The sequence below is a fragment of the Lepisosteus platostomus genome, chromosome 21, assembly GCF_059453375.1.
Source record: "Lepisosteus platostomus isolate fLepPlt1 chromosome 21, fLepPlt1.hap1, whole genome shotgun sequence".
In the NCBI taxonomy this organism is placed as follows: Eukaryota; Metazoa; Chordata; class Actinopteri; order Semionotiformes; family Lepisosteidae; genus Lepisosteus; species Lepisosteus platostomus.
The window spans coordinates 15627221-15654107 of NC_142631.1; the positions used below are offsets into that span (position 1 = coordinate 15627221).

A 26887-nucleotide genomic window follows, 5' to 3' on the forward strand; every position below is an offset into this window, starting at 1 on the left:
AGCCATTAAAGTTATTAAGTTGAAAGTTCAAATCCTCCTTTCCCATATGCCCCTGGAAGATCCTCAAGCCTGGTAGTTCCTAGTTGGAATTTTGGATTTTGGCGAGTGTGTTCAATACATCTGACCAGGTTTGGTACAGCAGATGGAGAATGTACGGTAATAATAATAATAATAATAATAATAATAATAATAATAATAATAAACTTTATTTTATATAGCGCCTTTAAAGGTGGCTTCTCAAAGCGCTTATCAATGCAGTAATCAATGCACTGCCTTTAACATAAATATTGAAAGGTCAATGAAAAAAACCTGTTTACAACAGCATAGTATGCACATTTGCCTCTTTACACAAATTATTTTGAAAGGATCTTGAGTCACTGATTAATTGCAGGCAAGGCAGAGAAACAATCCGTGTATAGGAGCTAGCTCTGTTGCATTGGCATTACCAGGATGCAGCGTTTTTCATGGGAGCTGCAGGTGAGTGGGTTCGTGTCTCAGTGATATTTAGGTGCAAGAGTGGGGAATGTGTTTTGCCGGCTGCAGTGCTATGTCGTGTTTCAGCACCTGTTGTTCTGTTTTTATCAAAGGGGAGCCATGTAATTCGTTTGGTAACATGAGCCCAAATCAGTACATTCAAGGCGGATTTCAAAGCGAAGGGGGGTTATTAGCAATAAAAGCTTTTACCAGCACTTCCCCTTGGAGGACAGCTTTAACTAAATTAAAAATAAGTGTATAATGTTGAGAGCACCAATTTTATCACTGCACCTTGAGAGCTTTATACTGCCTGTGACGGCAGGCTCTGACAGACAGGAGACAAGCTCCCTTCTCCTTACATAGCTAAGTCAGAATTCTTAGATTTTATGCTCCTGGTTTATAGCATCTCTTGATAATGCTTAGGTGTTGTAACAAAGATAAAAGATAATTGAATCCACACACATCAGTATCTGGAAATTACCCAGATGTGTGAAAGGGGGTGGATTCTGTATTTCAAGGCTATGCAGAAAGAATGTCAGAGCACAGAAATAAGCACCCCCTCCCAATCCTTGCCCCCACCCCCGCCACTATACCAAAAATGCCTTGTTGGCTCAGATTAAAAGGCTCATTTTTTCTGCATTTACCCTTTGTCGGTTTATTAAAACAGATAATCTGTCAGATTGTTAGAAGCAGGAGGAGATGTGGTGTGAATGCATGTCATTGTTTTACACAGATTGCTTCCTGACACTGCGCCGAGTCTTTGAACTCTCAAGCTCGTTGTTACAAAGGAGCCTAAGAGACCAACACCTCAATACGAAATTCCTACAGCGCTACCAGCATACCAGATAAAAGTGGGTAGATCAATAGCTGCATGCTATTGTCTTTGCACGTTCGCAGTACCTTTCCTGTAAAACGTGATGACTTGTGCTTATCACGCAGCCCGTTCATTCAGTGGCTGGCGTGCTCAGTGTGTGTTAGTATACCGGTAGCAAGAAATAGTGAGAAAATACTCCCAGCTTCCAACTCGAATGACTGCAGCAGTACTGAAAAGCAGTCCTTTGTTGTCATTCCTCCGGAGTGTGTACTGCCCGTGGTTTACGAATCAGAGTGACTCTCCGTGCTGTAATTTGTCTAACATGGTCAGTCAGAGAAGACATTCACTGCACTGGATTCTTCAGACAAAGTACCTGGCTGTCAGAATGCACATTCCTGAAGCAGCTCACAGATCATAGATCAGGCGTCTTCATGAAACTGCCCTGTTGATGCTGTAACCTGAACAGGCAGTTTCAGCTTGATTCCTGATGACAGTTGTCACAAATTGCTGACCCTACAGTTGCTTCGAAATCTGCTGAAGATGGATTATGGGCGAACACCGGGAGTATTGCAATGTTTTTTTTTTTACATTGTAAAAGTGTTTTTACATTTATGTTGTCATAGGTTTTTTAACAAAGTATCTTTTATGGGAATCTAGTAGTCTGTGTAGGTAAGAATAGTATTTCTGGCAGAAGAAAATAATCTGCAATGAGAATATTTATCAGTTTAAAGCACTTTGTTATCAGTTCTGTTTAGTACTGTTCCAAATGTTCAAACAGTTGTCTAATAAAATTCTAACAAACAGTTTAAAGGAATGCTTTCTTGCCAAGCAGAGTGAGTACAGGAACCATTAAAGATGGGTCTTTTCTATCCTGAGTACAGAATTCAACTAGAGATGTCAATTTAAAGCCAACAACATAGCACTTTGGTTTATGAAAATTCTGCAGAATCCAGGTCCAATTTATTTTGCAATGTTTGAATGTTGTGAGCCATATGAGTTGATAGGCCCTTGTGATTTTAGTATTTCTTTCCAGGGTTTCAGCCTTTAAATACAAATCAGCTAACTTGAATCCCTACTTTACTAATTCCTATTAGTAACACACCCAATGACTGAAGAATTTTGACTTAGAATTCTTATTTTTCTAAAAGTGTATTTGATAAACCTATACATATAAATTTATGTCTTATGAAAATGTGATGACTCCACAGACAATAGCAGCACAAGAAGTTCTTTGTTTGAAATGGACGCAAATAGCTTATTACCTCAAATGATTGCTTTTTTCTGTGTATGTCCAAGCTGGCTGATTAATAGTTTTCTTTCATTTTAACTAAGCAACTTCATTGTCTCATTTTGTTCAAATGAAGATATGTTTTATCCGAGCATTGAGAATAAAGGGACATGCACACTCTATGTGCAATTGTGATTATTTTCTCCAGTATTTACTCCATTTTTTTTACATACTGAGAAACCCGTTGTTGTGACTGTGAAATGGTTTATTATCTGTGTGAAACACAAGGCACTCATCGTCAGCCTTTATTCCAGCCCAACTCAAACCTGAAAGCTGTCACTGTTATTACTAGCTATGTAATTCTGTTGTGAAACACTTGTGAGTTCAAAGGCTTTACATTCCTGCTGTCTTACATTAATTCTACATTGTGAAAATGTACACTGTGAGAGGCTGTCATTTTGTAAATGAAAAAGATCCTGATGATTTGTCATTATTGTGAGTATAATGATTACTAGTTTTACCATGGTATGTCTAACTCATCTGTGGCACCATTGGAGAGCTCTCTTAAGAAAGAACTGTAATTGGCTGTAAATGAAGTAGGCCTGCTTGACCCACCTAGACCAATTGACAGTTAATACCTTATTGATCCTAAGATATAATCTTGAAGGAAGCCAGGTTTCCAGCTTCAACAACATGGCTGGTTAGCTTGTCCTTCAGCAGTCAAGGGAGGTATCTATCGCTGTACTAAAGAAGAACTTGAAAAAGTGTTGAAGGCATTCAGGCAAGAAAGGTGTGTGTTATGATCCATCTTGACAGCAAATAGAAAAACAAATCTCTCTGTTATCTTATGTCCTTTCCATGTTAAAAAACGACCATTTGCATGAAAGCAGGCGTGATAACTGGAGGCAAAAAATAGGGCACTAGTTAGCACCATATTCTGAGAGAATTTGCAAATTTCCAAAATATAAATATTTTATAATATACAGTACAGATAGAGGAAACAATTATTACTGGGAAGAATGTGACCCATCGGTTAATGAGTGCTCTGATCAATTTGGATCAGATTCAAGAGAAGGTTCCTCTGAAGCTGTTCTGTGATTTGTTCCTAACTTAGTAGATGACCCTGTGCTTGAGAAAATAATATTTTTTTTTATCAACAATGATCAAATTTAAGTGGCTTGGCTAGGATTCATCTGGCCCTCATGCATTTGATCTTGAGTGTAAGATCAGATTTGCATGAGAAGTCATTTTAGAGTTTGCATTAGTTTTATGGCACAGAAAGTCTCCGATGGATATCCCTGCAGATCTGTGAAGTTGAATCTTGCCCTCCAAGTTAAATTCATCACATTCGTGCAGACCCTTTTCAGAGCAGATCTTAACTGCCGGTAGATGCTGGTAACTGTACAAAATGTCACAGATCTTTTACAAAAGGAAGGCCTCTAATAAACGAACAACAAGACAGACGAAAATAAATACCCTTGCTTTAATGCTGATGTCTGCTTTGATATGTTGAGCTCTTGATCAAGGTTAGTGTTGACTGTAATAACCCATGAGAATTAGTAAATGAAGTGGGAGCTGTTACTAACAAATATGAAATAATGTGCATATTATTCATAAAGGTATTACTGCATTGTTACTCATACATGATTTTTTATTTGAAAGCTTTAGGTTTTCTCTCTCAATTTTTAAAAACCTTTTTTGCTTTTACTGGTCTTGGTCCTTCAGACTCACAGCGATGCCATCTTGTTAAATGACATTATACTTAGGTTCATATCCTTTAAAGAGCCTTTTCTGTACCCCCAGCTGAAGCCTGAAGTCTGAAGGATGCTTAGTTGATATTTTAGATTGGAAGACTTGTGTTCTCTCCTCTCTTTGCTACTATAATACCACAAGAAGTTATTTGTCAGATAAAAAACAGAAGGATAAAATGGAACAGAAAAAAATGAGGAAGAGAAGAAAGAGCAGCACTGGCTCTGATAGAATTTTGTGCCTGAAACGGCAAGGCTCACATTTGTTTTTTCCTTTCAAAAATATTAAAAACAAATGAAAAAGGAGGAAAGAAAAACAGTCTTTATGTGGTTTGGAATTTGTTCTTGGTTAGCATGTTTCTTTCTAGGCTTACTAGGCTTCCCAGCGAACTGTAGAAGAGCAAGCCTCCTGTGGCATTGTGGCAGTGTGTGTCTTAAATGCTGTCTAAGGTTCTGCTCTGTTACCCAGAATGACTTTGATCCCAGACAGTGCTGCCCTTCAGGCCCTGGTTTACCATTCTAGCCTATTTTAGCACGGCTAAACCTGGCAAGTACAGAATCTGTGTTATCTGATATGGGTAAAGTGCTGCTTTCCCCTTGTTTCGGGCTGATTGGGTGATGCCTTAAGGGGCGTAGATAGTAGATCATCTTGCCCACGTTAGAGCAGGTATTCCCCCAACAGCAATCAGCTTAGACTCTGTTCTGCTCGGCACCACTAGAAGTTTCATCACTGGTCCTTTTTTAGTAAGATTGAGGTTTGTAGACCACAAACTGTTCTGAGGGTGACAGAAGAAACAGAATCATGGCAGAGGCTGGTTGGTCTTCTGTTGGTAATTTGTGCAGTAATGTCATATCTCTTCTAAAGAGGTATTTTAATTCCTGCGTTTGGCCCACTGTGACAGCTGGAGGAGCTACTGTGGAGCACCTGGAGGCTCTTCCACAAGTGTTGCAGCTGTCCCTGGTCGGGCAACTTCTGATTCCTTCTTCAGCCCAGAGGTGCCCAACCTTAGAACCCTTCATAGATGGTCATGTAGACTGAATCCTGGTCTCCTCTGTGAGGCTGACAGGTAAGGAGGGCACAAGTACTGTATCGTTAGGACTGAAAATAAGTCGGTGCTTAATCTTTGACACATACAATATGTGGAACAAACTATCTTTCCATGTATTGGTTTGTATTGCATGGTTTCTTGAATAAATATATTACTGAATCCAAATTAGCTGTATAGCTTCCTGTTCTTTAAAACTGCGTTTTAAAGTGGATTGCATACATTATACAGCTTGTCACATTGTGATCCCAATATAAGGCCGCATAAATAGTACAGTATATATTCAGAAAACAACTCGTTCCTACTGCAGGAGCTGTATAATTGTAGCAGGAAGGTTTTTTCATATTACATATATATCTTAAATTGCATGAATCTGGTTAAGTGTGTACCAGCTTTTGTTTTTTGCTTCTCACCTGCTTTGGAATTTGGTCGACAGGCAGGTGAAGATCTGTTGTGGAATTGTTGATTTGTTGTGGGATTAACGTGGGATTAACGTGATTATGTTACGGAGAGCTGTGGCCGAGCACAGGAGTGATTACCCCAAGTGGGTAGGAGTTTAGCGTTTAATCTGTAAATGTGCTGTTTTCTCTTCCTCCAAACTCTTAAACATCACAGATCTTGTGATTCTGGGGTTGAGAAAGGCTGCCCAGGAAACAGATTCTTAATAGGATGATTCATATTTGTTATTGTTTTTGGTACACCCAACTGGCCTTGATGTAGTGTGTGCTACGTAAAGGCTGCTTTCAGAACCCCATTTCCCTCAAGTGGAATGAGAGTCATTAGCTTTGACAATCACCCAGCTGGTATGCAGTAGTAAACAGCTGAGACAAGTCTCTAATAGTTGTCGATCCTTTTAAGGGAAAGGGTAATGTGAGTGGGTGAGAGCTTGTTCATAGTTAGAATGGGTTTTTAAATTTCCTCTGCAAGTCTATTAAAATTGGCCCAGTCTTCAAGATTGAGCTAGTCTTTTTTTATCACCGAGAAAATACATTTTAGTAAGGATTTAAATTCACTTTTATTGTGAGGGGGTTGTTGTAAACAATTTCCGTGGTAACCCTTTCTGTATTTTGCTATTGAAAACAAGCCCCCATGATGAAATTGGAAATAATAAACTATGTTTTCAAGCTATATCATTTCCAAGAAGGAAATAGGAAGCTTTAACTTTTTTCATTTCATTCAGTACAGTTCAAGGTATAACTAAATGTATCAAAAGTAATAAGCAAAGGGTTAAATGCATAAGTTTCTCACTAGAGATGATTTTGCTAGATCAGGTTTCTGCTGTTTAAATCGTTCGGATATTTTAGCAAAAGCCCAACTAATGTAATCTCCCATAGCCATTGAACTATTTCCAGCTGTGTAAAGACAGCTTCGATTCTTCGAAAGAAGCTGTGTTGATAATGAAGTCAGGAATCTGCTCAAGAAAAAAGCACTGTCGTTTATGGGGAATGTTGTTTCTTTAGCAGCTGTAAAACCGACTCTAAAGCAGAGGCTTGTTCAGATAAATTTACAAGGCTGGAAACGTATGAATGCCGTCCTGAATATCAAGCGTATCAGGTTCAGCTTTGTTGAGCGATTTCTGCATTGCTTTGATAGGTTGTACAGCGCTGGTGAAAAATTCTGCAAGCTGTAGCTTGGCACAGGGGTCTCTCTTTCCATGACAAAAATGTTAATGAAAACAGGTGCTGTGAGAGCGCTTAGGCTGAGCAAAATATCCAAAAAAAAACAGCAGTTGAGACTGAACGAGGATGGAAAGTGTGTATTATAAAGAGCTTGACCCGTACACTTTGCTTCTAAACTGAAGTTTGTCTTTCCTATTTAACTTTCAAATGAGACCCTTTTTATGAAGTGTCTCACGTTAACTGCCAGACACTTGAGGTATACCGCACAATCTTATAACTTCTAGGCCTATATAATTTTATTCATTTAAGTCTCCACAATCCAACTACAAGAGTGTCTAAATCCAGTATTTTATTGAGCCAGTTGGATGTAAACGTACTCTTCTCAGCTCTCGATTTAAAGTAGGAAAGATTCATCCTTTTTGACTGTGTTGTGATAGGATGCTGCTCAGAAAAGAAATAATAGTTCTACTGTTTACACTTGGAATTGGACGATGGAGAGAACAGTTATGGAGCTGTGTAGACCATTTTCGTGACAGGGCCATGATGTCTTCACCTCAAAGATATAGTTGGGACTTCCTAGTAGGAGTTTATCACAATGTGGTAAATTACTACTATTCAGAGACTATACAGCTTTGGCTGTACTTAGTTATGAAGTATAGGAATTAAAATAATAGGAATATTACAAAAGTGAATTTACAATGAAGAGGGAACTTTAGGATGGCCAAATAGGGCCAGAGAGAAACCTCGAATGCTAGAGTAACTACTCAGTGCCATCAGATTTTGAATGACACTGTAGTCAGAACTTTAGTTTTAACGTCTCATCTGAAGAGCATTACCACCTGCCTTGCGTAGCCCCCAATCTGAGATCTGAAGTGATCGGGTTAGATGGTGACAGTGCTGTTGTATGTCATGGCAATACTCAATGTGGCTTTTCCTTGAAACAAAGCTTTTTAACCTCATTTGTTCATGTGCTCTAAATATAATTGAAATGTGGAGTCTGGTTCATTTTTATCCTATCTAATTAAGGAGTAAGATTGAGATAAATATAACCCTGTTATTCTGCCTTTTGCCCGTTGCTGGCTGGGATAGGCTCCAGCTCCCCCATGACCCTGTATTGGATAAAACCGTTAGAAAATGGGCAGATGGATAATCCTTTTCATTCTGACCTGTTTTTTTGTTTGGATTATTCATCACAGTCTTGATGTTGTGTGTTTTTTTTGTTAGAAATTTTGTCCAGTCACACTTTAGGAATCAAGCCCAGAATGTGATTCTGAGTGTTTATTTTCTTGTGCCTCAAGTACAAATCTGCATGTGATACGAATTCCAAGAGAGAATGGGTTACAAGCAGTTCAAAGCAGACTAGGCCTTCTGCGTTTTTTTTCTTGTAATTACGTTTTTAATTACAACATCAATTTACATTTTTTGCGACTTCCATCATCTACCAATAGTTTGGGGATTTTAACAGTCACACAAAGCAGAAAGAGCATAGCCGAGCAGTTTAAATTAGTTGAAACCTCTTATAACAAACCTATTATGTAAAATGCATCTATAAAATCCAGCGTGAAATGCTGAAACTCCTGGCTGTGCCTTTTGGGCTTGGATTGGCACCTTGAAAACATGCCACAAGTATAGGCCAACTGTATAACACAATTAAACTCAGTTAAATAAATGTAGAGTAGCGCACATACGAATCCAAAACTACGGTATTGCAAGTCTTAAGTTATCAAACCTTCTGTCAGAAAATGTCCTTGTTATTTTTGGATACTGTTGAAGATCCTCATGGAAGCACAGTTGTTTGACTGGTCCAATATGGCTTTATTCACTTCATCCCGGCGGTGAAAAATGTAGCTGCTGTTTGGGAACGTCTTCCCCTTTTTTCGGAGGGCAGTGCTCCGGGTTTTGTGGCCTGTGGATGATGTTTCCTGAAAAGAGCTTGGGGTTGTTGAACCGCAGTTTGCATTCATTGATCAGTGAGTTGTTTCCATGTAAAACCCACCGACAGCAATGAATGTTTATTGCAGCCATTACTGTTTACTTACTCGGAAAACAATAGAGATCCGCTTGTCAGGACTCCATGGGACTTTGAAGTTCATTGCTGTGTTAATGTCTCTACTTCGTCGGTTCCAGAGAAGCCCATAAAGCGCGGAGGTAGTCCTGTGAAATGTTGCCATTTCCTGGGTAATGACTTTCATTTTCACTCACTGTTTTCTCATCAGTTTTTCCTTCTTTTACAAATTTTAAATGATGTGCAGTTCTAGTATACCTATTTTTCACACTTTATAATGCATGCATTTTGCATCTAATTATTCAGTCGTTACGCCATACACCGTCACATGAGATTTTAAAACAGGTCTACATTTGAATTTATGTATGCCCAGTGGTCATTTGAAAAAACACATCTTTAGGTCCTTGTTGATCCACCGTTCAAGGAAGCGTATTCTAGGAAGCTTGTGACATGTCGGCGTTATGTCCTGAAAAAAGCAAGCTGGGGACCTATAGATAGAACAGTGTTTCCAATCTGGGAGCCGACTTTATCTGGGATTGACTCGTCATCTTTTGCTAGACCAGTTCTGTATGAGACGATTCATAGTGCAGGGCCCCACTGGGGTTAAACAGATACAGCCCAGTTCTCATGTGCCTGACAACATCTACGGAGTGGGATGGTTGTGTGAAAAGGAGCGGAGCCACTCGTCCTCTACAGAAACCTGGTATATACTTTTGCAGTAAGAATCTGACGTTCTGAACTGTTGAGATAATTACACAGCTTAAGCAACACAACCTATAATATAGCCTGTCTAGATCACATTTATCTCAGACTAGGTCATTTCCAGACTATGGTGCTGACTTGCGTGGTGATGAGAGCAGTACGCCTCAGGGTACAGTCAACGGTCGATGGTTTCTGTTAGAAGCTCAAACTCACCGACAGCGTTGAATGTTCACCGAAGGCACCTGGAAAACACTACCTTGATGTCTGCTTTGCTGTCTTGGCTGCAAGAACTGAGGTAGCTACTATCAGCATATTCTTTCAAAGGACTGAAACACTGACCTGTACTCAACTCTGTTGGATAAATCACATTTCAAGTTGGCTGACATCTTATGTCTCTGAGGGCTTTTTCTTCACTTCATAAGTGTTGCAGAACAGAGCTACTGTACTTGACTGTTTCTTTTGTGCTTCCCATTCATAATGCATTTGAGATATTGTACAGAAGTATGATTCGCCGAGCTCTTCATTTCCTAACGTGTCTCACCTTTCAGGACTGAAATCAGGCATCCTTCTTTGAGTCCCTCTGTTAATAGCTCACACCAGCATTGTGTCTTTCAGAAGTGAGCTGTAGAAGGAAAAAAAGAGTCATTATAATCCCAATTATGTATCTAAACATGCTTCTTCTGCATTAGTTGAACTATTTCCTGGGTTTGCCTTTTATTTTCAGTACTTTCCAGACAATAAGCAGGTTCTATGCTTTATAGTTATATTGAATTCATTAGATAATACAGAGTAGGGTATGAATTGTACACATTTTTCTTTCAAATTCTATCCATAATCTCATTTTCTATTGTATGAAAATGTTTGACATTCAAATCACGCAAGCAGCTAATCTCTGGTTAGAGTAACAGTACAGCTGACGGCATGCAAAATGTTTCTCTTATGTGTTTGGCTTCTACTGTAAATATGCAACAGTGTAGCGGAAAGGTAGGTTAGGGGTTCAAATCCAGGATGGGTCATGCCCTTAAGCAAATTACTTCTCTTGTATCCCTTCAGCGAAATAGCTAGCTGTATAAATGGTTGCAAATGTAAGTCAGTTCAGATAAAAGCATCAATCAAACATATGTAAATGATAAAGTCACAGACAAATTCTAGTAATCTGTTCTGTACAGAGAATGGTTTAAATGAATGGTTTAAATATACAGTACAGGGGATCTCACCAAACTTCAGGTACTGTTGCATGGCAAACTGCTGTTTCATTATTTGAATGCTCATGAAGATATTTGAATAGTCAAACAGATTGCAATCCACCACTTATATCACTAGTGAATAGATTCTGTAAGTTCTCCTTGGAACAAACTATAAAGAGTGATAATCTTTGAATACAGAAAGTCATACGGAGGAAGGAAAAGTGGTCTAAGTAAGTATCTCCTTGGGCACTGGTAGTGCAGGTTTGTATTGAGAAAAGATGAATGAAGATATTTAGTGTTTTTTGGCATTCTGTGTTTCTGCCTCAGATATATTAGTACTTAAATAAGACATTTAAAAGGGGCTTGAGATGTATCATTATTCTGTATTTATACAATTATTTCCATGAGTGCAATAAACTTGTTTCTCTGTAACTTCCTGAATCCCTGAGTATCCAGAACAATATACATTTCCTAAAACATTGTATACTACACGTTCTATACACTTTCCGTGTGAGCAGTAAACTGTGATAAAGTCTATAGATAGGCTAAATGCTAAAATGTTTTCAGTGTTGGAACAGTTCAACATGGTTGTTAAATGAAATTAAAATAACATGTTACAGGTTCTCAATAGTTACTGTATTATATTCACTTAACCTCTTTTGGTTTCGGTAAGGAAAAGCTGTTAGGTGCTGGCTGTGCTCCAGACAAGAGGCAGGTGTGTTTAGGTAGTGATAAGAGGTGTCTGTTTTTGTGCTGAGAGAGCTGAAGAGATCATGTTTGAGTAAATGTTTAAAAAAGCTACAGAGCATTGGCGAAACCAGGGCATTTCCCTGGATTTTTGTGACCTTGATGGAGTACATCTGAAATCTCCCTAGCTAGAAAATACTGGAGCCCTGTAGTTGTGAATTATTGAGCAGATTTTGCATCAGCTGTGTTGACAGTGTGGAGAAGACTCACACTGGGAATTCTATTTATGAAGACAGTTTGCATTCAGGCATATGAGACTATATATAGTAAGTGTTCTGTCAACAGATCTCAGTTTTTAATGCACAAACCATACCAGTTCCAGTAAAGTAACTGGAATGCACAGAGGTTTGCTTGTAGTCTTTTTCGGTTGCTTGGCTTGTATTTTGTTTTACATAATTTATTTTTATATATTGTAACAAAGCCACATTGAACCATGTGAATCAAACTGCTTGCTCAGTTTTAAGTATTTCCATAAGGTGCATGAAAGGCTAATGTACATCAATGCATTAAAAGTTAAAGAACAGCAGTACAGTTTTTATTCATCTTTTTTAAATTGTTTAAACATACGGTTTAGTAACATATCTCCATATGTTCACTATCACTATCTCCATGGTGAACAGAAATTTCATTGATTTATATGAATACATGGTTACCGGAATATATTAACAAGTCAAACTGCAATGCTGTTGAGTCTTGGCTGCTTTACTGTGGATATAAATTGCACAGATAATCAATGGAAGTGATCCTATGGCTACAGCTTTCACAACGCAAGGCAATCAATCCACAACACACAAACCTACCAACCATCAGAACCATTTTTCTCCTACTGAGGCTTTCCTTAATGTACTCCACTACTCCTTATAAAGAAATGCTCTAAATGCCTTCTATCATGTTCAATTACCCGCATTTGTAGACATGCACTGAGATAGCAAACATCATTTGAAAGGATGAAGCCATTTACCATCATGTCTTATTTTGATTAGAAGCTGCTCATCATTACAATTCTATGAGAAAATGTGACACTACTGCGAGGTGATTAATGCAAAATCAGGTGCATTGTACATTTTTAAATGTGAATGGCAGTGGTTCATAGATGCTCAAAGTGTGCTTCATTTTAAATTCTTCTTCCTACATTTTACAGATGCAAGACTTGGAATCTATAGTTTTGATCTTTATAATCCAGATGAGAAGAGGAATATATTTGCTTTTGGTCTTGAAATTGTATTTTGCTCTACCTCATAAGAAATTGTTCATGAAATATAATCCTTTTAGCTTTGATTAACATGATGCTTACATGTAAATACAGTATCATTATGTATGTAGATAAAACTTCTGTTTCTAAAAAGAAATACCGGATCTTCAGAGTATGTACTGTTCCATTTTTGTGTGGATCAAGTTTTCCGAAAGGCTGATTCCCCAGTTTAAAAAAACCAAGATAAGCACTGACACCCTGGAAAAGAATCTGGTTCTTAATAGTGTCCTGCCATTTCTATTTTACAGGTAAAATTTGCAAAGCATGAACGTGTTTTTCTTTTCACAAATGAATACTGTGGTCTTGGAGTTCTCTTAAGGCCGTGTAAATAAAGTAGGCCTCTTAAGTCTCAAAAAGCTTCAGAATGTCGGAATTCTGTAATGAAAATTACAGCTGATCAAAGACTGATCCCTAAAGTGTGTGTTTGTATCTTTATTTTCCCAAAGAAATACCGATAATTGTTTCCATGATCCTCCAGTGAAGATACTTAACAGGGCAGTCTCTAAATGAAATGACATTCTCTGGCTTCGGCCTACCATTTCTGTCTGGCTCTGAGTCAGCCTCTTTTGGCTTCCTGCCCAGCCTTAACAAGATTTTCATTCTTGATTTTTTTTTTCCTTTTCTTGAAACTGCCACTTCCTTCTCTCACATTTCTGAGGGATAAAAAAAGGGGCTAATTTCATGTGTTGTCGGTGTGGTTTAGGGAAGGCAGCGAAGCCTGTTAACACTTTCAAGGAGCCCGGCATCTTACAAGAAGAAAGTACCAATCATAGTGGCATGTTTTAAAATAGAAGACATGGTGCAGTTAACCAGACCATATACTGAAACCCACTGCTTTGGATCTGTCTGTAAAATAAGCATTCAGTGTCATCACTGGATAGTGTATACCGCTTGTACTATTACAGTTGTCAACAGCAAGATAAAGAGCTGCTATATGACAGTGGTTAAAAAGATGGTAAACTTAATATAGAGAGAATCAACAGAGGCTGATCATTTTCTAGTCAATTTGAAGTATGCTCCAGCAGGAAAGTCAGTTACTTTGGACTGTTCTTTCATAATGTGGCCACCGCGGATGCCGAAAACTGGCAGATCAACTGCCCTGCTGCCATTTTGGACGCGAGAGAAACCATAAACCAAATTTAATTTACAAAAACAAATTTGAAAAAGGGTCTTGAATATTATTTTTTTGTCACGGTCTGCCTGGCAAAGAACAAACTAAGCCAGAAATTGACCATCACCAACATGGACCACAAGAAAGGTGCAGAAGCAGAGGTCTCTGTTCTTGTCCTACTAAAAGTGCTATTTTTAAAAAAAACCTTTTGAAGATCTGTTTTTAAATAATAAGGCAGAGACGGAAATTTGGATTTGAGAAAACGTTTTCTTTTTCAGGAGGCCGCTGTCCGTGGAACTCCCTACTGAGAGCACTCCCAGTACGTGTAATGGCTGGTAATTCGATGAAAAGAGTACGCCACATTCTCGCGCTATGAAATGTAACTCGAGACTTAAAATAGGCAGGATACCATCGTGCTCAAAATACTCGAGCAGAAGTATGCCAACAGATGTTCCTGCTTGCAGGTCTTCTAGAAATCAAAGACCGTCAGACAGCCATAATGTGCAGAGACAGGCCAAAGTGGATAAGAGCAACCTCCTAAATCTCCATGGAAATGTAAGATGGCAGCGTGTCACCAGACACATAAAATATCAGTTGAGGAAGAAGAAAGTTCAGCCTTTTTTTTACTTTACTTGAACATTTTGTTGCGTGTCATTTAGAGGCCTACAAACCAGAGCACATAAGCTCGCGTCCATTTTGTCTAGTTTCGCGTTGTTCTTGGTAATTATAGGCTTCACAACTTAATGGTGTGCCGAGGATAAATATACCCAAAATGTTAAGCTCCAGAAGTTTTCCAGCCGTTTTAAATGGAACTCCTTTGGAAGAGGTTCCAAAAAAAACGGAACGCGGGCAAAATGCCTGTAACTCATTTCACAACTACACTGCCGACAGAAACTGTGACAGTGTTTTTAGTCACACCAGAAACGCGACAAGTTGAAAAGAGAAACTGCGTTTGTTTGGTTTGCCTTGATAAAGGGGTAAAGTGAAATTGCCATTTACAGCACAGGACACCTTAAGAAACCAGAAAATCCCTCCCTGGAGTCCATGGGCTTCCAGCCAACTATGTGCAGGGTTCCCACAGAGCACACAGTTATGATGTGCGAATTTGTACGAGTATACAGAGATGCAGCCAAGGTTCAGGGTGTCTTATTACAACACCATCTGCCTGCCAAAGTTCACAGTTAAATCCAGTCCCGCTTACAGAGCTCTGTGAAGCGAGGTGCGTTCGGATTAGCCATTAAAGAGATGGTGACTGTTATACTACTGAGGGCAACTAAGGACTGGTGTGTGGAATGCACTAAAGAGAAATGTAATAACAGGGACTCCCTAATATAATAGCAGTTCATGGTAATTCTGTTTATTCCTGTATAAATATTATAGATGTAAACAAGCCTCAAAAGCAAAGGCTTTCTTGTTTCTTTTCTACATTAATACCGCAGATACATCTTGATCCAGAACTGTTAGTCCAAACCAAACGCATAAGAGCAGTTTGGGGTCTAATTCGTCATTGCATTGCAGAAATAAAACAAAGCTTTGCCTAATTTTGGAATACACGCCTAACTTTCTACATACTGAAAGAATAATATGAGTTAGGAGGACGTAGAGGAAACACGTATGTCCACAGTTCATTTAATTCACACGATTCCACACTGGCTGGTGCTGCTTAATGGGTCACTTTTTTATTTCTGTTTTCAGGGGTTAATGACAATGATTCTGCTTTTGAGTCTGGCAGCAGGCTTTGCGATTGTGAATGTCTAAACTGATAATTACATCATGTACAGTCAGAACTCGCCTGAAACACTTGACTCTTATGATGGTTAAACAGGAGAGGCATGTAATCACATAGCTAGTTTTATACAACCAATGGCCGTTTTTCTTTATAGTATACACACAAATGTTAAAATTAAAGTGATACAGGTTTACAAGTGGTCGCAGTTGTATTTCAAGTATGCAGGATGTATTTCTGAAAAGGCTGAAGTGTAGTATTTCAGTACAGAACTACTGTGCTGAGACATTTAGATGGTAAATGAACTTCAATATACAGCATCCCTCCCTTTATTTTTGCTGCTACAGTGGTCATTGATATTCTTTATTATTTTTGTAATACTGTCGATCAAGTGAAAATTCAATCAGTTCATCGATCTGTAATTATTATAAAACACTGACATTTTAAATTCTCCTTTACTGACTTTTCTCGGAGGTCAGTGTTCCGAAAACATGTTGTAATGGAAATGAATCCCATGTGTTGCTGGAACAGAAAAAAACAAACAGGATGAGAGCTGTAGTTGTCAACTTTCAGCTAAGATATTTTGATCTGTATCTTGTTTTTGTGGATGGTATTTTGACACATGACCCTTGTTTCTCAGGTGTTATAAAAAACCAATACTAAAATGGATCTTATAAATATTTTAGATATAGGCAGAGCCTGCATTTATGGAGGAAATGTACTGTTCCAAAAAAAAGAAAAAGGCATGGCTCATGCTCTAAAGACTTAATGGTGTTCATAAAAAGGAGAGTTTAAAATGGGTGGCTTAACTTTAAACTTGAACGTCAAGATGAATTCATAAAAATGTTGGTTAGCCTTCTAGATAATTCGAAAGATTTGGGTGGTACATAAAGAAAACTCTATGTCTGATATTATGAGAATTAAATGTATTATTATGACTAGAAGCTCATTTGTCCAGGATGCTCTATGGCATTAGAGGCTAATTCAATAAGGAATGTCTCCTTTTTGCCATCATCTTACTTGTAACATTCGCCCAATTTCCTTCAAGACCCTGATGGCTAAATAGTCAAAGATCTTATATTGCGTGACTTGTGTAGCCCTCCATTCCACTGGAAGCTCAAAATAAATATATTCACCCAAAGCTGAACCTGAATTAGGTCAAACGTATAATTTGGGCATGGCAGTTTAATTTAAAATGTTAATTTCACAATGTTTTTTCTGTGTTAATTTGCACATCAAAGGCAAGCTATTCTTTGTATTATCCACTTTCTTCGTAACAGTGCCGTGTTCAAATGTTCCTTTCATGTACGAAAAAAAAACTCCTGTAGAATTATAACAAATTATGATATGTACACAGTAAAAAGTGTTTAGTTAAAAGCAGTCTGCACTGCCAGATTGTAAAATCTTTTCTCAGAATTGCTAATGAGAACAGCATCGGGCTGCTTGAAAATGAAGTGACACGTTAGTTCTAAACCGCTTACGATTCCAGTGAGTTTTTGTTTTGATTTGATATTTTAGGATTTACATTTGCCTTTCCGTTTGACTTTCTTGGGCCAATTTTACTTTGGATTTTTGTAAGACCTGAGAGGAACTTTTCGGTGAGCGATGCACTTACAGTCTTTCACTTGGGGAAAGAAAAAAACCTCCCGTTCTCGAATTTGAAAAATAGAGCCATTTGGCCCTGTAAATTTACTTCAAAAGCTCAGCACAATTTGTGAATTTAAAATCAATTTAATTAAAAAAAAACTTGAAATATTATAATAAATTATCCTTATTATTAAATCTTATTAATCAGATAGTACATATTACTTAGTTTTTGTTGCAGATAAGATGATAGATAATATACTGAATCGGTGATGCATTGGAGTCAGAGGCAAGTGTTTAAAATGTGGTCGGACTTATAATATAGAAGGTGGCAGTTTCATTCCGCTGCCTTTTTTCCAGGATCAAGGCAAAAAATCCTGTTGAAAGATTATGATTTCCATTTAAAAAAAAAGTATTCTTAAAATGCCATTTTTAGCCTGCCAGGGCAAAAAGGCTGAGATTAAGACTTATTTTTGACTTCTGGTCTAAAAAACCTCAACCACGACTGTTAAATGTTTGATGATGCACCGTTTCCCCCCTTTTTTAAAAAAAAAATCAGCGATGAGGAGGGAATTAAATGGCATGACAAAGGGTTAAATAAAATGAGTTTTTTTTTTTCAAATCAAACAAAAGGTTACACCACCCTTGTTTGTGATTTGCTTAATCCATTCGCTTAATCTCTTCAGTAGACTCCATGCAGTCATCGCGTTTCATCGAGATGGATTATCTTTTTTTTGTCCCCTCCCCTCTGTTCGTTGTGAGTGTGTGCGCTCATTACTTTTGATTATAATAATCTTAATAAATAAACCATACAGTAGCCAGTCATCACAGCCCCCCTGCTGCTGGAGACCGGTTGGTGGTGGGAGGGAGGGGCGAGTAAGGGGAATTAGCAGAAGATGGTGGTTGATGGAAATGTGCGGGGTAGAAATTGTGCAGAGACGCTTTGCGATAATTACATTTTTACATTTCTTTTTCTTATCTCCCCAAAACACGGAGGGCGCTTTGCTCTGCTAATAGCCTGAAGTGGGGTGGACCGTATCATACCCCCTCAGTCTCCCACCGCCTCCCCTTCCAAAGCCAGCGATGTGAATTCTTACGCTGGTCTCGCGTCCGGAGAGACGAGAGAGGTCTCTGCCGAATTGGGAAGAGGAGTTGTCTTGTTGGGGGGAGAGTTGGGGGCTGGGTTGAAGGGGAAGGGGCTGGGGGGGTCTTTAGTCCCTACAGCTCCTCTCCTCTTCAGCTGTGAATTCAAGTGATAGTTACTGACCCAGACGTAGGTCTGCAGAAGATCTGGCTGGAGGGGAGTTAGCGGCGACATCACTGTCTGTAAAAGTCAAGGACGGCAGCGATGTCCAAAATACTATCCGTCAAAGCCCAACCACAGCGGAAGAAAGAAAATCTGCTACCTCCAGTAGTTCGTAATCTTTCCTATCCAGCCACTTAGGCTTTATGGGCTTCAGTTTTCTGAACAAAACATTGTTAACTTTCTCTTAATGGAGTTTTGGGAGTTTTTGCCACACCAGAAAGCTGGAAACAATGCTAGAACTATGAAGATTCAGTTTTAAATTACACACGATTACGTTTTGCATGAATTTTATAATAATGCAAATCTACATTGTCACCAAAAAATGAAGAAGCTATAGCAAATTGGCGTACTTATGAATTCATGTACACACCTGTATTTAACCCTTAAAGTTAATTCTCTGCTGCTCGCTGAATAGCTTAAATATTACTGATTTATATACATATAAACATAATCTAATGAATTTGTGCTCCTTTCTGAATTTTTAAGAACAGCTAAACCCTTTTGGATTAAAAGAGCTTCTAAGCTGGCAGGCTGAAGATTGCATTAGCAGTCTTGGCACTGGGTTTATTTTATTATTTTTAAACCTGTATTTCTGTGGCTGATTTAGTAGCATTTAGGATTATTTGATTGCTGTAGATTCAGGAAATCTACCCACATATAACCCCTTTGTTTGAGGGTTTGCCTCTTTGTGGGTCATTTAATGGAGGTGTACATGTCACTTCAACCTCACAGTACCATGGAAGTTGCAAGTCCCTCGACTGAATATGTTAGTAGAATGTATGATTTATCATCTCCTAATCCACTCTGATTGGAGAGCTTCATTCCAGGCACTTATCTGTTGTTGAGGCTGTTGTTAATTCAATAGCTCATAATTAACTGCAGCGCTACATTTAAAAGCTAAACCTCTGAGTTGGGCGATGTGTGACTTTCAGGAGCTTATCAAATGATGGCTCTCCTTGCACATTTTAAATTCCTTTGCTAAGCAGTGACTTTAAACAAAATCTTTTCACCATTCTTGGCATGTGAAATACCCAGATTCCTGCTGTTTCTACTTAACATATTTAACCCCATAGCTTTGTAACACAACTTTTACAAACCCTACAAAAGGGTAGAATTATAAGCCTTTCATTTCTGGAAATTGGTATGAAAAATATCACTTGCATCACAGTACTTTGAATGCTCCAATGATTTGAATTCACTGTCATTTTGGTCACAATATTTACTGTTGAGCTTTTAGATGTTTTAATTTTAGCTGCTGAACACGCATGCACAAAACAAGTATATCAAGAACAAATCTAAATGACTTTAAGCCTTCATGATCAGCTTTTTGGAAATGTCTTAAGCAGCGGGGCAAATGAAATAAATCCCACCCTTAAATGGATACAGATTCAGAAAGTGCTTTCAGCTGAGACAGCACCAGATTTGTCAATGTAATAGCAAATGGCGAACGCATCACAAAAATGTAGGTCAAAGCAGCAGATGACCTGCTCAGGGTCCTAATATTTGATGTTACTGTCTAATCCACTCTAATGCGGAGAGAATAGCAACCAGACATGGCAACTAATTGACCCTGATATTCAGTGAACAGAAAAAAAAGCTTGTCAGATGGTTCTTTCAGTTTTGACATGGGAAGAGAACGATATACATAGTGATGCACAGCCACTCTTCGACCAGATCCCTGAAATGATTCCTACATTTTGTATATCACAAAAGGGTATTTTCATTTTGGTCAAAATTTGATTCTGGTGCATGGCCTGCTTAAATATTTTTTTGTAACAGATATTACTGTTCAATACGTTTAGAAAAGAAAACGCTGTCTATAGAATTGCAGGCCACTATTGTGCGAAAAACCATTGATGGTCATATTTTGAATTTCTAACAATTTGCCAATAATGCAAACTGATTATTTGAGAGGATCAGAGAAGAATGTGTAGACGGACTGTGCCTCTTATCACAAAGGACTTGACATTGTAGGAGACATTCCTGACTAGATGAAATCCTGCACTTGATCCTTGCTTTTATGAAAGAAAACATTGCTTCATTTCGAGTCCTGGTACACACTATTTTATCCCTTGCTTCTGTCTCTGCGAACGGACAGATCTTTCTAGTTTCCGTCAAACTAAACGTAAAAAAAAACTATGATGACCAGAGAAGAACTCCTAGGAACCTCCAGCCAAGTCTTATATTATATAGGAGCCCATTTTAGCTAATTGCACTCTCGTCTGGTGCCCAGTCTCTTGCTAACTAATCATTGCGAGTCCCTGGAAGTTAATAATAATGTGGTCATCAGTCACTCGTTGCTGATCATCTTCACAGATAATGCGCAATGATCTGCTTGGTGCCTGGGGTTTTTTTTTTTCCCCGATCGCTGTTGTTATTGTACGTACACAAGATGTGTACGTTCTTAATCATCAAATAGTTTCGCTCCAGACTGTACACATCAGAAGGAATGCTTTCATTTATCACCAGATGAGGTGTTCTTCCCAGGGCTTTTCTCTGGGCATGTGGAGGCAGCCTTGTGTGCGTTTTTGTGCCAATCCTCTTTTGCCCACATCTCTCCCTTTTGAACATTCTGTTACTCTTAATCACATCTTGGCATCTCATCGCTGAAAGACAGTCTGGAGCGTCTACGCTACACTGGTGGCTGACCGCAGATGGGGGGGAGGGAGGCTGTTACTAAACAAAAATACTTAAAGTCTTGATTACTACCTACGAAAACACCATCCCAGGTTTAATTATATGCAGAATCGTGATATTTTGTGGCGTATGCTAGACCGGGTTTTGAGCACTGTAAATGCCTAACCGAACGGCACTAAAAATGAATGGGCCCTCAAATTAGCTGAAATATTAAAGGTTTTAATCCATACTTTGCTGTAAGTGGTCTGTTCAACTGTAAACACTCCTCCTGTGCCCTTACAATGAAATGGCATTTAGTAAGCGCGCCCAACTGGCAGTTTATATGCAAATTCGATTTTTGCACTTGTAGTAAGCCAGGAAGAAATTCATCCATTACCATTCCTTGTAGTGGTAATCGTGTGTATTATCGAGGCAATCTTGGTACCCCAAAAAGATAATGTAACGTCAGCAAAGCAGCACGAGAGCGTTAACTAAACTGATCAAGGTGTTTGTGGCCTCTTGCACCTGAATGCCAATTCAGCTGTTGCGGTGCAGCGGAAGAGGGGAGCCAGGTATTAACTGCTGTCTGCCATACCCTTGCCCGTCTCACTAGCTAACAAAAGGCTTATGGGGTTGTTCGAACTGCCTCCTTTTGTGTCAGGTACTCACCCTGCCGGAGCTGTAGTCCTGCAGCCCTGCTTCCGTTTTGTAAGCATGTGTATCAGTTTGCAGGGCCGTGATTGAGCATTAAGGTTTGGAGAGAGAGAACGAATTACCGGTTAGAGTTTGCTTAGCCAGGAGAGGCAGAGTTAGTGCTGAGGGCCGTGCTCCATCTACCAAAACGGGAAACCACGAAGAACAACTGTGTTTGTGGCCGACCACCGCAGTTACGAAGCCGGTGTTCTTGTTGCTCTGCTAGAGGACCTCAAAGGTGTTTCTTCTCAAAGGGGGTGGGGGGGGGGGATTATTGCGTGTTATTCTGGAAAAGCGTCTGTCACTTTTTAATTCACGCTTTCCAGGAGTTAATGGTGCCACCAGCGGAATTCAGAAGAAAGTTATGAAAATGTTTTCCGATTCTCAGTGCAATTTGAAGGTCACGGTTAAAAAAAATACCCTGAACATTCTTGAAAACAAGCCCCCGCCCTGTTGTGTTACAAAGCCATGAAGCTCTATGGATGCTTTCATTTTTCCGAACAATGCAAGGCATGGTGCTACAGGAACATGGAATGGGTAATCACCAAGATGAGATACCATTGATCTTTTCTCCCTGTTTTGAAGACTAGCACGCAATGAAAGCCACGCTAAACAAAAGCCAAGTTTGGTTCAGAGCTATGACTCGTGCTTTTTTTTTTTGTGTGTGTGTGTGTGTTTTCAAACCCAATGAGGGGATTAAAAAAAAAAACGATTCTCAGATTGCGGAAAACAGAGGCAGGCCGGAGAAGAGACAGGGAGAATCTCCCCATCACCACCCACTGCCCACCACACGTTTGTAAAGCACCTGAGTTTCTAACAGCCGTGTCAGAGGAAGTACCACAAACGCGCCTCCCTAGACCGTTTGATAAACTCCCTCCCCTCATGGATTTTATGGCTCTTGAATTAGTTCAAAAGCTAGTTTAGGAGCCTCGAGACATGACACAGAAACGCTCCTTGTTTTGTCAGCACGGATATCTGCAAGTGGTTCATCAATGGCAGTAATTTCCTGTCGACCGTGGACTCCAGCATCCCCCCACCCCCCCCTCGCCCACCCGCCACTGCCCCCACCCCGCCAACCAACTCCCTTCACCCTCCTCTTTTCTCTGTGCGGCATCCAGCTTTGTGTTGGGAGGCTTGTGACTGCGTGCTAACAAATCTCTTTTGTCCACTGGAGGGAAGAGTGGCTGAGTGGCGTGAATTGCTGTCTGGTTTCTATTCAAATCCAGGTACGGCCAGAGGCAGAAAGCCGATGGACTTTAAGACAAGCATGTGAACAAAGTCCGTGCTGGCTACTGTCTAGAGAACGAGTCTACGGACCTCAGCCTGCAGGCTTTGGTTTGTGGAACCTTTGTCTACATCGACTTTGTCTCAATTTTGATTCTCGTTGCATGTTCGCTTAGTAATTGGTGAACGTGTAAAAGCAAGAAAGTTCTCGTTAGTCTCTATTTTTGTATCGAAGCATGTGTTCCTTTGATATTCTTGCCTATATCCCCCGAGTTACAAGACTGGGTTCCTGTTGTGCCTCATGTGTGTTTTTTTTTAAACACATGCCTCCCACAGTACAACCGACGCATCTCTTTTTAGCAAAGAGTAGCAAGACTTTACACATAAAGGCTTTAAAAAAAAAAAAAGAAGTCTGTCAGAAATGCAGGTCCATTTCCTCAGGAAGCGATAGGCACAAGGGCTAAGGGTCTTACCCCTGCACACACAAGTATTTTGTGAAGTTTAGCAAAGTCGCAGTTTTAGAGCCCCCCCAACAATCGGCTTGTGAGGAATCTGCTACATTAAATTTCTCTTCAACTTCGGCTCCCCGCGCACACCATTCCCCACCCTGAGCCGATTCAGGTACAGTCCTTTCATTTTTTTTTTGGGGGGGTAAATCTCAGACTCAGACAGCCCTTATAAGCAACAACATGTGGATTAAGGGCTTTAGACAAAAGCAGGCGCGACTAAAAAACAGAGAGGCTGGAAGCATTTCCTGTCACTCAACACATTCCAGCCCCCCCCCACCCCCAAAAAAAAAGGGCAGGAAAAAATCTCCACTCCCTTTTTTTCATAATTCCAGCTCCCCCCCTCCGCCTTCTGCCACTTCGCTATTAGATATCGGCTTTTGTCGGTATGCATTCCTACACGGAGAACACAGCTGTAAGGAGAAAGAAAAAAGGGGAGGAAAAAAGTGCCCCAGCCTTTTGAGAAGCTAGTCACGAACTCGCACATAAGCACCTCTCCCATCCATTTTTTTTTTTTTCCTGCACAGCAGCTGGCTGACCTGTCTTCTCCACTGATGGCCTAATGAGTGACCTAGGCTGTCTGGTTTTTGCTCGTGCTTTTGTCCATGTCTGGCTCAGTTCCTCCCTGTCTATGTGAGCCGTACCCAGTGCTTTCGGCAATGTCAGCCTTCACAGCCCCACCAGGAAAAGGTGTGGAGTACGTATTGGACTTTTATCGCTGTTCAGAATCTCAAACCTCTACCTCCTTAGATTTTGAAAAGTAACGATCGTAAAAAAGCCAGAGTTCAAGTCACACAAGTAAAAATAGCAGCACTCCACACTGTGGTGTGTAGCAATGACTAAGCAAAGCTTTCAATTCAGAAAAGGGCATGCCAGGGGAGGAAAAAACAAGAAATGCATTGAACAAAAGAATAAAGCCCATGCAGGATACACACAACAACATCTCCACACTCATTTGAAAAGGAATGGAATTGGTTCCAGACCAAAAAAAAAAACAGAATGAGAAGAAAGGGACAAATTAAAAACCCCAAAAAGGCAAATTGTTCTTACCTAACAGAGAGTGAGGAATTTAGTCCTGTGAAAGGCTTCTTTTTTTGCATTACGTCAGCCACTTTTTTGCGAGGGGTTATCTGTCAAAAAAAAAAAGTTGCGGCTGCTTCTGGGAGGAAGGATAACTTCCCTCAAGTGCTCCAAAAAAGTTGCTGTCGAAATGAAAAGAATAGGAGCTCTCTCCTTCGCCTGTTTCCCTTTCTCCGCCTGGGTGCCTGACTGCTGGCACGTTCCCTGGCCTCTCCAATAGGAATTCAGCCATTCGTTCTGTTAGCAAATATCAGCAGCTCAAAAAAGCAGGCTAGACAAGGTATTGAACTGCTCCACATTTCCTTGCAGCCTTGTCTGCCTCACTTGAAATGAACTATATATGACCCAGATGATGGACAGGAGCAAATTTAGTCATGTGCAGAACAGGGACACCAGCTATTCGCTGAGCACTGGCAGTTAGGGGCTATGGCTCCTGATTGGCCCAGAGCAGGATCATTGAAACATGAATCCTTTACCATTCACAGGCTGCAGTGCAGGGAGATTGAGTGTTTGGGTGTCTGGATGCCAGCAATCAGAGTGAAATCCTTTAAAGTGATCATTTTGTGTCTTTTTTCCCCCCTTGCCTTTGCAGTGAACCATTCTTCTAAGCAGCTAAAAACAAGGCATGCAGTCTGTGCGTAGCGAAAGTGGACAGGACATCTTGACTAGCATGATATGGCTGATTTACTGACCCATGCGCATTTATCCAGTGCTGCTTGACTGGGTTCGAGACTGGGTTTGAATAATAGGAACACGGCCATTAATTTGCTGCTGGGATTAATCCTTCGAGCAAAGGTGATCTTCATCAAGCACAGGCTCGGGTTTTGCAGTGTGCACCTCTTCTGTTTACTGATAATGCAGAACAAGTTGTGAAACTCGCAGGAGATTCATGAAGGAAAGGCAGGGTAGGACATGCACATTGTTAGTTAGAAAGGCAAATTGAATTGAAAGATGTTTTCCCTGCTCAGTCTTTTATGGTATTCATTATCCACAACTGCCATTTCACCCCAACTAATTATCATTTCATATAGAGATATAATGGGGCATAAAGGGACAAAATGCATAAAACCATTTCCAAATCAAAATACATGTGCTCATTTTGTGAGACAGGTTAAATTACTTTTGCTGTCAATGATATCGAAAGAGTCGACACTCAGATGAAGAGCATTTTGGAGGAGGATTGCAGGGTCTGTTATACTGGGGAGCTTCCCAGCTGTGATTCGGCTGAAGAATGCGTCCTACAGAATTATACGGAGGCAGTGTAGAGAACATATCGGAAAAACTCTGATACTTTCTTGTCTTCGTGAAATATAACTCCAGTGCTTGCAACATGTCAGCAAACGCTTTCAGAGTGATAGCACAGCTAAAATACAATTTGCCTAATCTGGAGTGTTTAATCTTGGATTTTATGTACGGTTGATACTGTATACTATAAACACGCTAAGATCACGGAAGCACAGCTCATACACATGTGGATGCTTTTTGTTCATAGGAATTGACCCATGTCATTGCCTGGAATAACATTCTCGCTGATTTTTTAAGCGATATGGATCAAGCACATTGTAAATCCCAAGAGACTTTTCTGTAGGTTATGCTTTATTCCAGTCACAGTGATGTTATCATTTAGTGATGATGTTACAAGTCGTGACAGCAATTAACTTTTTTCGCACTTGCCTAGGTGGGATTTTTATTTACATCTTTTTTTTTCAAATTGGTCATTTCTAAAACATTTTGCCTAATATTTTTGTGAGTTTAATGGGACAGCTGTAGTTTTCTTCTTCTATATATAGGAGATGTTAAAAGCAGAATTTTAATTTTTAGTATACATTTTAGTTTATTTACCAACTAATCAGTATACCTTTGCCCACCGACATTCCAGATGTACAGTTACAACAATACAGTACAATTCAGTAGGTAGTGAAGTTTCTTGTATTTAAAAAAACCTTTTAAAAGCTCATTTTTAACAGGAGCTCCATGCATTTGTGTAACTAATGAAAATGAAAGCAAAATGAAAAAGGAATAAGATCAAGGAGAACTTTAGCACCTGCGCAGGTGGTTTTATTGAGAAGAAGGGACTTTTTGAACAATTGTACTTGTATTTATCAACAGCCACCAGAATAAATTAACAACAGGTTAACTGTGTATCAGTTAGCTGAAGAAATGGCTCAGCAAACTTTAAAACTATCTAGACCTTAGAAAGTGAGAAAATACAGCAAATA

At 39.6% G+C, this 26887-nt stretch overlaps 2 protein-coding genes and 1 long non-coding RNA gene across 10 annotated transcripts in view; 2 read left to right on the top strand and 1 right to left on the bottom strand.

Annotated features, from left to right (window-relative positions):
• The window catches only part of LOC148644088 (nuclear receptor subfamily 5 group A member 2-like), a 313041-nt gene that overhangs the window by 84421 nt on the left and 201733 nt on the right, over positions 1 to 26887 (top strand). The window lies entirely within an intron of this gene.
• The window catches only part of LOC148644090 (nuclear receptor subfamily 6 group A member 1-like), a 205399-nt gene that overhangs the window by 60606 nt on the left and 117906 nt on the right, over positions 1 to 26887 (top strand). The gene's annotated exons all lie outside the window — the stretch shown is intronic.
• LOC148644091 (uncharacterized) lies at positions 8173 to 24982 on the bottom strand. Its single transcript, XR_015928905.1, has 2 exons — positions 24639 to 24982; positions 8173 to 10258 (listed from the first exon to the last, which is right to left on the bottom strand). It is a non-coding gene; the product is annotated as an uncharacterized LOC148644091 (long non-coding RNA).